The sequence below is a fragment of the Calliphora vicina genome, chromosome 3 (assembly GCF_958450345.1).
Source record: "Calliphora vicina chromosome 3, idCalVici1.1, whole genome shotgun sequence".
NCBI lineage: Eukaryota > Metazoa > Arthropoda > Insecta > Diptera > Calliphoridae > Calliphora > Calliphora vicina.
In genome coordinates, this window is record NC_088782.1 from 23436975 (window position 1) to 23451648 (window position 14674).

General features: G+C 28.0%; 1 protein-coding gene across 1 annotated transcript in view; it reads right to left on the reverse strand.

Annotated features, from left to right (window-relative positions):
- The window catches only part of LOC135953909 (serine-rich adhesin for platelets), a 48326-nt gene extending 43401 nt beyond the window's left edge, over positions 1–4925 (reverse strand). Inside the window, exon 1 of the mRNA XM_065503941.1 lies at positions 4769–4925. The gene's annotated coding sequence lies outside the window, so the exon portion shown is untranslated. The remainder of the gene's footprint in view (positions 1–4768) is intronic.
- Positions 4926–14674: the final 9749 nt, after the last annotated feature.

Here is a 14674-nt window from a genome sequence, read left to right on the forward strand (position 1 = left end):
CAAATCTAAATTGTGATGGGCCCTGCTAAGTTTTTCTATCATGTTTGCTATTATTGTTTTCTTAATGTTGTTGCTTGCTTTATTTGCTTATTTTAATATTAGTTTTTTTGTTGCCCTGCTTAAACATGTGTTGCCAAGTTAAGATGGTTAAACAGCTACAACTGCAAAACATGTGTAAGACTGACTGACGTCTTTGGCTACAAACAACTACAATTTATGTCGTAGTTGTTGTTTTACAAGAGTTTAGCAAAAAGATGTTTGTATGGGTGTATGTGTGTTTAAGTATTGTTGTATTTTTGTTTCTTACAACAACAACAAAAAAGAACTAAAGTTGACTTGAAGTCTTTGACGTTTAGCTAGAGAAGTTTTTTGTTATAAAGGTACTCTATTCATAAGCTCTAGTTTGTTTTTAACCCTTTCAGTTTCTCATTTATAAATGGGTACATATATGTACTCATGTATTAGGTTTTTTTTATATATTCATGTAAATATGTATATTTGTATGTGATTGTATGTATGTATGTTGGTATATTTATCTTTTTGCTCACATTTTAGCACTTTTACGCATAAAAAGTTCAATGAACGTTGGTTTGAATACAAACAAAGATGATTTTAATTTCTTCAGTTTTTTCTGTTGCTGGTTGTTTTTAGCGTTAAGCTTGAAAAAATATAGTGAAATAGAAGAAAGCAAGGAGGTAAAATAAAAAGAGTAAGAGATATAAGAAATCCAAAATAAAATAACAGAAACTTAAAGCTGAATTCAAACAAACTGACAAACAAATATTGGGTCTATGACTTAAAAATGCAGGATTTTTTAAAATGTTCAGCTTTTAAAATATTTGTACAATATAAATGTATTCAAAGTTAGCTGTGACCTTTTCCTATCTTTCTGGCAACATATGGATTCTGAGCCAAAAGAACTAATCATCTTAAGAGGCCAATAACGAATCAAGCCAATATCTCAAATACTCTGTTCTGAAGCGTATCCCAGAGAGAGCGTTCTGCATCGATCAAAACAAATAGTAGTCGGCCGGGGCACGATCTAGACTATAAAGCGGAATTTCCTTTTAACTCTTAGATCAACATTATTTGAATGTTTTTTAGTGCCTTATTTTTCAGTGGTCAAAAACTATAGCATTTTTGCTTAAGATCTATTATTAGAATTCAAAATACTTGACACAAATCTTTGTGCAGAAATATCCCTTTTAAAACTAAATTTAAATAATTAATAGTTTTTCCATTTAAAATAGTTCTTTCTGTTTAATTTGTTGCTATTTTTTTTAATAATAATTTTAACCTCCATTAAGGCTGCTCAATTCTAATTTCTATATATTTTTGTTATTGCATTGTTTTGCCTTCAAAAAGCGTCATAGGCTAAATTACGTATGTATATTAATAATTTATAATAAAACATAAATTTAGAAATATTTTAAGATGTGTGTGATTTTTTTTCGCAATTTTTTTTTTTAAATTTTTTGTATGGTTTTGTTGATGTTCGACAATTATTAACAAGTGGCATTTTGAGTGTGTGTTTGGTTGTTTGTTTTTATGAATGTTGTTTTTTTTTTAAATTTTTTGTGAAATGCGAAAATATTTTAAGAATTTCTTTAAAATTATAAATAGCTTAAAGAAAATAAATTTAAAATTTTACGTATTTTTTATGATATTTTTTTTGGATCACTAAAGAAATAAATAATAAAAATGTAATAATATTAAAAGGAGGTTTATGAGGCTGCTTTTAAAGTTTTTTTCAATTTTGAAATTAAATTTTTTTTATAATTTTTATATTTTTTTTAAATGTTGCAAGTAAACCAATCTTTAAAGTTTCATTGCAAATTTACAAGGCAGATTATTGTGTTAACATTATAATGTTTAAATAAAATTTGTAAAAAATTCCATGTAACAGGTTTAAATTCTTAATTTTATGAATAAATCCTACAGGACGTATGATTAATATTAATTAATGGGTTAATAAAGAAAATTCATTATAATTTCTTTATTGTTTCAAGTATTTTAAAATTTAAAATGGATTTTAAAAGCAAAGACTTCAGCTTATAGTCACATTAAACTTTGAAATTATTAACCTCAAGTAATGTGTTATAAAATATGTCTTGAAATTCACCAAAGTTCCACTAAAAATGGAAAAAACATAATTTTACGATTTTTTCTGATCTTAAGGGTGTTTTTGAAGATTTTGCTTGAAATTTTCTGTTCTTTTCTGTTAGGTTGTTAAAAAATTCTTGATAATTATTTGCTTATTTAAAAGCAAAGGTTGAATAAGTAAGAACTTTTGAAATCCTTTATGATTTGACACATACAAGAAATATTTTCAAATTTGGAATGCAAAGACTTAAGGCTGTATCCTCATAGTACGTGGGAATCACTAACAAAGTATTTTCATAAATTCCATTTAAATTTTAAGCTATTTTTTTCAATGCGCTTAAATATGACAAACCTATTTTCCTAACATAGATAGGAGTATAATCAAGTAATTTAATATGTAAAGAATTATGCTTTTTTGAAAGCAAAGCCTATATGTTTATGTTCATTTATCTGTTTAAGTCAAATGTCTTGATATTAAAACTGACTCAAATACCACTTTGGTTTTCTCAATTGGGATATAATTTTTGAACTACAAGAAAACATTTCTAATATTTGCCATTATGATTTGTCCTACTTGAGAAAATTTATTTAAATTTCTATACTTTTATTTAATTTTATTTTGAAAAAATTCAAAATTTTTGTTACTTTTTACATAATATTAATTATTTCTATTAGTTATTTGCATAATCTAGTGGAATTTTTGTCAAAATGTTTGTTTATTAGTCTTAAAATCTCATTTCTTTATTAAAATTATTGGGAACGTATGATTAATATTAATTCCGAAGCAGCTATAGAATATTCGTTATAACATTGTCATTGTTTCAAATATTTGAGAACTTAAAACTGTTTCTGAAACAGAAGAGCTTAAGGATATGTTTTATATGCTAAAAATATATTTCCGTTAATAAATTTATAAAAAATTGACAATAAAAAAATAAAATTAAATAAAATAAAAATCAGAGAGACACTAATTCAATGTAGGTATGTATATAAAGATTCTCTTCAGACATTTAATTAAATAAAACAGGGAATCTTAACCACAATCAAAGAATCTTTCAAAAAATTTTCCTGCAAAATCAAACATGACGTATGATTAATTTTAATTAGAAGCTTATTGAAGAAAATTCGTTATTATTTGTTTAAAAAATTTTCCTCTAACTTGTTTAAATCTTCATTTTTGCTGAAAAATCAAACAGGACGTATGATTAATTTTAATTAGCAGGTTATTGAAGAAAATTCGTTATAATTTGTTTTCTATTTGGAATATTTTAACAATTGAAACGGATTTTGAAAGCTAACTCTCATTTTGTTAGTCACTTTATGCTTGTAAATGATCCGGATATTTTTTGCTAATAAAACAAGCCATGGTTTTCCAAACAAATTAAACGAAAATCTTTGGGAGCGTCTCAAACAGCAATTTCAAAACACTTCCATGCATACGAATTGAAGAGGCCTTAAATGACAATTTTGCTTGACCGAAATGATGCTTGAACGCTATAAAAGAAAATAATTTTTGCACCGAATCATTAATTGGTATTAAAAATGGATGCATTACAATAACCGGAAGCGGAGAAGATCATATGTGAAGCCTGGCCAACCTGCTGAATCGACACCAAAGCCAAATATCCATGTATTTGGTGGGTGCAAAGGGTCCTATCGGTTATGAGCTGCTGAAATCTGACCAAACCATCATAGAGAACCTGTACCGAACGCAATTGATTCATTTAAAGCGAGCATTGGCGAACGCATGACAACGCTCGGCCACATGTTGCTATATCTCTTAAAAAATATTTAGAATGAAGTGATTGGGAAGTTTTACCAGCTTTATAGTCCACACATTGCCATGTCCGACTACCATTTGTTTCGAACGATGTAGAACGCTATCTCTGGGATTTAGTTCATTTTGGATTTATTCGTTCATGGCCTTAAAAGATGAGCATTTATTTTGGTTCGGAATCCATATGTTGCCAGAAAGATGGGAAACGATCATTGCTAAGAATGGTCAATACTTTGAATAAATTTAAATTGAATATAAGTTAAAAATTTAAAAAAAAATCCGCATTTTTATGCCATTTTTTTAGTATTTCAAACATATTTGTAATAAAAATTCAATAAATTGATCTAAAAAGGAAGTGGAAATTCCACATTGCTCAAATGTAAGACGAAGTATGTGTAAGTACAGGGTGGCGAAGAATGAGATATATGGTTTGAATTCTTTATAACTTTTTGTGGAGAAAACTTGGGGAATTAATAAATGAAATCATGGCCTTTACACTCGAAATTTTGTGAAAAGTTATGGGAAATATGTTAAAAATAGCTCGTATTTGCAAAGCAGAAAATTACAGGATATAATATTTCAAAGCTAATCGATTATACTGTAAATAAAAAAGGTTATAAACAAACTTTTAGCAAATTTTTGTTTTAGTTTACATGATCTTTTTGTGATCTTTTCTAAACAAAAATATTTCGAACTAAATAAAGATCTTATTAAAGGAAATATATTATATAAAGGATAATATTCGATTTCGTAAAGCAACAGAGTGGGCGTACCTAAAATATAAAATGATTTTTAAACAGTTTGAAATTAAATTTACGTTTTTTTCAATATTTTTGTTTTAAATTCCAAATTATTATTTTTTATTAAAATTTTTTAACATTTACTTACTTTTTCTTTTAGCGCAATTAAGCATTAATTGTTTTTCTTTTTCCAGTAATCCTTAGTGGTTGTTTTACTTTAGATATTTATTAATTTTGTTGTTAATTAAATGTCACTATTTATTTGTTGTTTGTAGATGTTAAAAGGAGGGATTTTTTTTTTAAATTTTTATATTAAATTTGTTTAATTTTTAAATGGACTATAATTTATACAATTATTTTGTTTTGTATTATTTTTGAAACTTTTTTTTTAGTTTTAAATAAAATTGTTTTTTTTTGCAACTTTTTTTTCTTCTAAATTTTCAGTGATTACACTTTAAATAGAATTTGAAATAAAAAAGAATTAGTAATTTTTTATATTTGTATTTGTTTAATTTGATTTAATGAATAATAAACAAGTTCACTTTTTTTCTGCTGGCTTTTGCTTTGAAATCATTAAATCATAAAATAAAAACTAGAATTTATTTTTTGCTTGTTGTTTTTTTACAATAATAATTACAAAATAATGATGATGTTTGTTGTTGTTTTGTCGTTATTAGGAATGTAGATTATTTTAATTTTATTTTATTTTATAATAATTTATTTATTTGTTATTGGTTTTGTTTTATTTTACTTTTTTTATTTGTGTAGGAACGCTAACAGATTTGAATTTTTTTTAAATATATTTTTCCCTTATTTTTTTTTTATTTATTTGTCATGAATAAATCATGGCTTTTGGTCTGCTAAATCTGTTGTTGATTTTTTTTATTATTATTATTTTAGCTTGAAAATTCAATACGTTTTTAAACGTTTGTGTGTTGTATTATTTGTTAAAATTTTTCATAGATATCTTTTTTTGTAGTTTGCTTCTTGTTTTTCTTGCTGTCGTTTAAAAGAACAACCGGCACGCAAGATGATCTTACGGCAACTGACTGTATGTCTGTTTAATTTGAAAGTAAATGGCTGCAGTAATATTTAAAACAAAATTTCCTACTTTACAGTTTACTATATAAATTTTGCTTTTCAATATGCTCGCTTCTCCCTCTCTCTCTCGCACTCTATCTAGCTCTTGCTCTTTTTATCATATAAACACAATTGTTAGCTCTCTTCTGCTTTGCTCAGTAAGTGTTTTCGTATAAGTTTATTATTGTTATTGCGCTATAACCTTCACTATAAGTGGTAGGTTTGTTATTTCCAAAATATATCAAGTTGTTACAAAAAACCTGTAAAATTATGAGAAAAACTATCAGAAAGTACTAGAAAGATCGATTGGTTTTTCTGGCAAGAGTTAAAACATGTAAATGGCTACAACTCTTAGGCTTTTGTAATTGCGATTAATGGTTTATTGGCTAATCAAACCAGCCAGAGTCTTCAACAAATCATAAAATCTACGCTAGTTAAAAAAAATTTGCAAAACATCTCTTGCAACTTGCTTAAATCTGCACTTTTATTTAAAAAGCCACCATAACGTATGATTAATATTAATTCTTGGGTTTTTAAAGAAAATTGCTTATAAATCCTTTATTATTTGAAATATTTTGAAAATTGAAACGGATTTTAAAAGCCAAGACTTTAAATTACTTACACAAAATACTTTGGTTTAACAAACTACAACTCTATAAAGACATTTTTGAAATTGTAAAAAGAATTTCTTGAAATTCATAATCTAAAAATTCTAAGATTTTACAAAATGCCTATTTTGCAAAAGAAAAATTATTAACAAATATAGTGCATAAGATTCGTCACAGCCTTATTCACTACTCTTCGTTCTTATTATTGTTATTTTACTTTGTCTCCGCATTTAGTTCAATTTGTCATTCGTTGTTGCATTAGATACAAAGTAGTTGAGATACTGGGAGAGAGAGAGAAATACACACAGTATCTGAGGGTAAAAATGAGTATGTGTAGGGCAGATTTTCGTATCTGTGTGTCACGAAAGAGATTGGTTTTGTGTGTGTTTTGTTATTTTGTTTCTTTGGCTGAGGCTTTATTATGGTTGAACTAAAAAGAAATATGAGAGAGTGAAACAAAAGTGGTGGAAACTAGGGTTGCCCTATACAGAAATTCTCAACTCTTAGCGGTAAAAGGGCTACAAAAAATAGCCAGATTTACATATATGCAGTGTTATAATAATTTGTTAACTTTTTTCCTTAAACTATAACGAAATTATCTCAATTGCACCCTATAAATAAAAGGTTTTATTGAAATAAATGGTTTTAGCAAACATTTAAGATAATATGAACTTAAAATTGGAATATCTTCTGATTTTAAAAATTAAATTTTAATTTACGACTCAAAATTAACATTTTACTTACTTTGTCAAAATTATTTCAAAATCGTTTAAAAATTGCCAAAAATATACAATTCTATTGAGAAACCTACATAACGTATGATTAATATCAATTCAGAGGATATTTTTAAAAAAATGCTTTAAAAGTATTTTAATATTTGAATCTTCCTATTTTTAAGTAGGATTTAAAAAAAAAAATTAAGCTGTTAGAAAACACTTTCTTTAATCAATACAATCAATAAAGCCCACAATATAGCATTTTAGCAAAGATTTTAGAAAGATTTAGATTAAACAAAGTGTAAAAGAAATTCTGAACATAAGTATATTAGATTTACTAAAAATGTTTTAACAATCAAACTCAAAATGTTTGAGGTCTTCGATAGTACACATCTTCTGCATTTTTGAGTGATTATTGCCTTTTAAACAGAGACTTGTAATATTTATATGTAGGAAAAAAATTCAACTAAATCTAGAACATATTAGAACCATCAACCCAGGTCATTATGTTTTGTTCGGGAAAAGATATCTTTTGATCGCGATTTTTGTTTTTAATAATTTATATGTCATTTTGAAGGGTACATATCTGTCATTTATTCTCACTTGGTTATTGAACATTACAGTGTAAACAAGAAAGATATTTTTGCTTTGAAAATGTCGAATTTTGTACCAATTAATTTGAAAAAAAAAGTGCCGCTGAAGCACACCGAAGCTTATGGTGAATGAGTGCCATCGATTTCAACATGCGAGAGATCATTTGTTCGGTTCAGAAGTGGTGATTTTGACACGGAAATTAAATATCGCCCAGACCAGCCAAAAAAGTTTGATGACCAAGAATTGGAGGCATTACTCCATGAACATTTTTGTAAAATTCTACAAGAGCTTGCAAAATCATTGGAATCTACTCATGCAGTAATTTCAAAATGTTTGTGAGCAGCAGGATTCATCCAAAAGCAGGGAAATTATGTACCATACGAATTGAAGCTAAGAGACATTGAAACGCGATTTTGAATGTCGGAAATGGAGTTTGAACGCTAAAAAAGAATATCAGTTTTGCACCGAATCATTACTTGCGATGAAAATGGATCCATTACGATAACCCGAAGTATAAGATATCGTATGTGAAACCAGCCGAATCAACACCAATGACAAATGTCGATGGCGCTAAAGTAATGCTCTGTATTTGGTGGGACCAAAAAGGTTCTGTCTTTTATGAGCTGCTGCAATATGGCCAGATTATCACAGGGAACTTTTACCGAAGACAACTGATTCGTTTGAAAAACGTCCAGAATATGCTACCAGACATGAAACTGTAATATTCCATCATGACAACGCTAGCCCACATGTTGCAATAACTGTTAAAAACTATTTAGAAAGAGCTGGTTGCGAAGTTTTGCCTCGCCCGCCTTATAATCCAGACATTGCCTCGTCTGACTACTGTTTCTTTCGATCGATGTAGAACACTCTCTCTCAGAACAGAATATCCGATATTGGCTTAATTCATTCTTGACCTTAAAAGATGGACAGTTCTATATTGCCAGAACGATGGGAAAAAGTCATAGATGAACCCAGGTTATTATGTTTTACTGGCTTTCTAAATTCAATTGCCGTTGTTTACCCACTCGTCGTTTCGTGACGGTTTTCTAAAATCGACTGTAAACCGGTAAAATAAGTTTACTGTTCGGAAACAGATATTGTAAGATCGAAATGTGATTTATATTCGAAATGATAGCAGTTTTACCTACTTATCTTTAATAAAGCATTTAACCTATAAACAATTTTTCGCTATGCTTAATTATTTAAATACCTAGCTTTCATTTGATCGAAAGAAATTTTGAGAAAATCGATTGTGATTTTCAGTCTTCATTCTAACAAAATTCGACTGTATTATTTGATTTGTTTAGCAGATTCACGATTCATGCTTCATCACGACAATGCATGCACAAACAGTTTGACACTCAACAAATCATTTTGAAGTTTTATTTAAAACAAATGTTTTGAAATTCGGAGAAGAATCAGCGTTTTGAAAATTGGTTCAGACTTTTAATTGAATCGTTTATTTCAAAAACCAGTTAAGCAACAAAAACTCCAAAATTGAGTTATTGGGCGATTACTATTTTGTAAAGGTAAAGGCATCATTTAATGCTAAATAAAATAAATACTGTTCCCAAATATGGTGAAGCAAAGCCGAGAAATCCGCTTGACTGGCCCTAGCAGGCCGTAATCTATTTGTTTTATCATAAATGTTGTAGGTTTCAATAAGTGTGAAGCAATTAAAGATTTACAAGCTCTAGAATCCTATTTGGTTGGATATGAATCAAAAATTGTATATCTTGAGTTACAAAATGTTGTCCCACTCGCAGCTCACTAAGCGACCAAAAACCTTTTAAAGGAACGTAAGATTTCTTTTGAGCAAAAAAATAAAAAAATTGATTTTGCAAAAAAGTCAAAAATTTTATGTTTTGAGTTACAAAACATTTATTTTGATTTATATTCCACTCGCATCCCACTAAGCGACCAAGTAGATCTTCAAGGTAAATATCTAAGCTTTCTTTCGTAAAAAAGGCCCCATTTTGAAAATTATGTCAAAAAAGTTTTTGATTTCGGAAAAAAATTTTAAAATTATTTTATTTTTTTTTCGAAAGACTGAAGAAGAAGCTATCAAATGTTGGTTCACTTGACATGAAATCCCCCATATATGAATATGAAATTAATTTTTCTGAAGTTCCTAATAAAATGAGAATATTTCGTATAAGATTTACAATAGTGATGGTTGTTTGTTGCAGAAACCAGTCAAGTGCAAACTTTATAATATTTTTTAAATATATGTTAATGTAGATAAAAAAAAGTTTTATGTTTTGCAAACCGTTACACAAATGAATAGCTTTCATAAGAAAAAATATAAATTTTGTAAATGTTATTTTTAGGTTGCTTGGGGGAAGGTTTTCTTTGATTTACTGAAAATCAATAATTTGTTGCTTGACTGGTTTTTAAAATAAACGATTCAATTGATCTTCAGAAACATACTTATGTATGTTTTTGCTTGTTTGCTCAATATATATATAAAGGAAGCCTCGGAAATCTGTCTTATGCTATGTTCACACTCGGGCTTTTAAACGCGTTTAAGCAAAATTTTGATTAAGTTAATCAAAGCCGTTCACATTACATTTGAGATGATTAAGTTGACAAATAAAAAACAACAAACAAATTTATATTTCTTTAAGGCATTAAATATGGAAATAAATACTTTATTAAAGATAGCAGCTTATTTTAAACTTTTTAATTATGAAATTGTGAACATTGATGAATTATTTAGGGTTTTTTAAGGAAAAAAAAAACTTCTGTCAAAATTTATTTATCGGTACTACACTAAAAGGTGGCCGATGCTACATCATCATCAGTTTGAGGTATGTTCAGTTGATCCTACGTGATTAATGAAGTGATTAAGATTTAATCATGTCAATTTGAAGTGATTAACAAATCATTTAAATGTATGGATAATCATCTCGATTTTGAAGTGATTAGAGCTTAATCACGTTTGAGATGATTAACTCTGCAAATATGAACATAGTATTAAGGAATACATTTTTTGTACATTTTCCCCATTTCCTGGACAAGTGGCCACTCTGGTGGTAATGACAAATCACAGATATTCAAGTGTTTTTATTTTTTATTTCATGCTGTTGTTGTTGTTGTTATGTGTGTTTTTTTTTCTAACTTATTGTAGTTGTTATTATTGCTGGTGTTTTCTTTAGACAGAAATTGTTTACAGTTTCCGTATGTGTTTTTGTTTCTGCGTGTTGTTGTTAGTGCTGTCTTGTTGTAGCAATAATTTGTTGTTATTTTCTGTGTCTATGCAATTTCTAGTTGTTGTCCCCATACAAAAACAAAAAACAACAAAACAAAACATTAAGAACAAAAAGCAAAAAAAAAAAGATGTTGAAAAAAATCTGCAACCGAGTTCTTTTTTTGTTTTTGTATTTTGTAGCAAGAATTTCAGATGGGAAATTCTGTGTTTTGTGCCTCGGTTAAGAAAAAGTGACGTAACGTAATGATGTCAATACATACATTTCAATAAAATGATTTTGATTTTTATTATTATTTAGTTGTAATTGCAACAAATTTATAAAAATTATAAGTTGATAAGTTTAAACGAAATTTTTTATTTACACTTTTAATTAATACAAAAATTAAAAAGATATTGTTTGCTAATATTTTTAATAAGTTTTGTAATATTTTTCTCTTACTTCTTATTTTCTTTACCACTGTATAATATTTCTTGTTTTATGCACGTTTTTTTTTTTTGTTGAAATTTTCTTTTACAACTTTATTCCTGTTAAGTTTTTCTTTTATTTTGCCACATTTTTTTGTAACGCTTGCATTTGTGCCACCGCATTCTTTTACATAAAAAATCAATATTTCTTCATGTTTTGTTTTCTCCTTCTACTTCTTCTATAATTTTTCATTTGCACTTCCTACTGCTAAATTTTCCTTATTTTTTCTGCATTTCCTTGCATTTTTTTACATTCATGGTAGGTATGTATTTGTATTTGTTTTTTAAATACCTTCAATTTTTATCTTCAATATTTGCACTTTAATTGTATCTTTATTTATTTTAAATAACGTGTTTTTCTTTACTTTTTATATTTCTTGTTTTTGGGCTGTTGCTGCTGGTATTTTTATTTTTATTCAAAATATTTGTTGAAAATTTTAATTTTCATAAAATTATATTTTTCTTTAGACAAGACAGAAGAAGAAGCAGAAATGAAACGGAAAAAACTAAAAAAAATATTGCACTGCTGAAATCTTTTCTATTTCATGTGTCTGCTCGTATCTGTAGAACGCGAGCAACTGTTTTTATTTGAAATAGTGAAAAATGTACACAAAAAAAAAGGATTTTTATTTGTTGTTTTTCCCTCTATTCAAAAAGAGAGAGATTGTCTCTTGGTGGTAATTTTTTCCTGCTCTCTCTCTCTATGCCTGCAGATGTGGGAATTTGTAATTATTGTTGAAAGCTAAAAAGGGGGTTGATTGAATTTGTGGTGATTTTGAACTAATTTTATTTCTTTGATTGTTTAAAGTTTTTATACCCTTCAACACGAGTGGCAAGGGTATATTTAAGTTTGTCATTCCGTTTGTAATTTCTACATTTTTCATTTGCGATCCAATTAACAAACAATTAACATGTCCGACTGTCTGTTGAAATCAACTTTTCGAAGCCCTCAAATAACTTGCAATTATGGTTGATACACAATAAATCCATTATAGTCCAACTTAGATTGCTATTTAAAATCAACAAAATTGGCTCATAAATAGCTGAGATATAACGTGACTACCTCGACTTGGGTGCCCCGATAGAACAGTCGATAGTGTGCTGAACTATTAATCTGAGGGTTGCGCGCTCGATTCCCAGCAGAGACTCTGGGTGTAACTGCAGGCAAGCAAAACGCTTCGCAGTTTGTGTTTGTTTTTTTTTTTTTTTTAAAAAAACTTTTTCACCAAATGTTTTGTTTTTTTTTCCAGTAAAAATTTTTCTTCAGTAAAATTTTATTTTGGTTTAAATAATTTTCTATCTGTCACTAAAAAATGTCTCGATATTGAGTAATTTAACTGAATTTTAATACCAATATTAGCTAGTCATTTGTTTAAACTTGGTGTTCTATACTAAATTGGCTTAAAATCGTTTCCTATGAAATTTTATTAAAATCTTATCGCCTTTTAGACATTCCATTAAAAATATTTGAAAAGTGAGAGTAACTGATTCTTTAAAGGATGAAAAATCTACATTCATATCAACTTTGATCAAATACTTAGTTAAATTTTACTCTCTACTGTCTTTGCTTGAAAATGTGATTGAAAATTTCAGAGATTTTTCCAAAACATGAGAAGTCCAGTCACAGGTTATATTCGTTTGTTATATTAGAATCTATTAGCAACAAATCCTCTAGCCTTTTCTTTCATAATCCATTAAAACAAGAATAATTAAAATAGAATTAAAAATTATCATAAACTTTTCCGTAGCAACCTCTCAATTAATATTAATCATACGTCTCCATAGAATTGATATTTAAGGCAACTTTTAAACGATTTTTAAATAATCTTGACAAAATAGTTAATAACACTGTAAGTAAAATTTTAATTTTCGAAATGACATAGCAAAACACTGAGACCGAGTTTGTATTGTCTTAAATGTTTGATAAAAATATTTTTTTTATCAAGATTGACTTGGTTTTTCACTTCTGAGTAATCAAAATAAGACAATACAAACTTAAACATGTAATATCTTCTGATTTTGACCAGATATGGTATTTATGGAAGGCGATAGTCAACCTTGCTTTGAACATTTTGAGACAAATTCGGTACGACGCACGGTGGCTCATATCTCAATTTCATCGGCCAAAAGTCCAACTTTTTGTTAACTCCGATTTCAAAAATTTTAATGCCATTCAATAGTAAACACATTGAAACTAATGTAGCCAAAAAATTAGATAAAAATATTGTCAATTGTGTGCGTGGCATGCTGTTGAAGTCAAATATTTTATGTCATTTTATAAAAATGTGATTTTTGTAAATTTGATCAGAAGTAAATTATCATTACTTGCAAACTATTATAGATAATTGGATGATTTTTCTTTTGTTATGTTGGTAGGATAATAGTCTTTAAGAGCTGATATGATTTGTCATTGTACCGTTTATACCTGATGTGTTATTAATTTTTTTCTCAGGTACTATATTTTAGCCAAATTTGAATTTCAGTGGAGTAAAAGTGCTTAGGGTCAAAAGGGGTTAAACAAATTTTACAACCAAGATAAAGTCCAAAGTATCCTCTTTAAGCCTATATATACTTGTTGACCCGTTTTGACCTGTTTGTTGAACACTTTTTCCATTTTAATGAAATTACTCCCAAATTGGCACAATTTTGAAGATATTGCGATAAAATTTGGTACATACATTTTTTTCGACTCGACGACGAAGTCTATTGAAAATTACTGAAATCGGTCCACTATTTCACCTAGCACCCATACAAATGTTCTCCCGAAGTTATAATTTAATTAATTATGTATCTACACAAATTTTGCTCCAAATAAGTTTTATATAAACTGAATTAATGTCACCTAATTTTATGATGATCGGTCCATTATTAGTCATAGCTCCCATATAATACCCGCTTCCGAAAATCACTTTAACAAGCATAAATCTCTTAAAAATGTAGGTATAAACACAAAATTCAACACAAATAACTTCCATATATACATAAATCACTCGACCTAATTTCATGGCGATCGGTCCATAATTAGTCATAGCTCCCATATAAGACCCGCTTCCGAAAATCACTTTAACGAGCATAAATCTCTTAAAAATGTTGGTATATGTATATAATAATGCCCTCTTCCGAAAATCATTCACGAAAATAAATTATAGTGTAGGGTATTATATAGTCGAGCTTGGCCGATAGCTGATTCAAAAAAACAAAAAAATTAGCATTTTCATACTAAATGTTATGCAACAACTGCTGAACCGATTTTAATGAAATTAAAACTGGAGAAAAATTCTGTCCACCAAAAAAAAAAATCTAAAATATCTCTATCGTACAGTGGGAGAAAACCTAAACGCTTGGCCAAATTAATTTCATTTATATGGAAATATTGC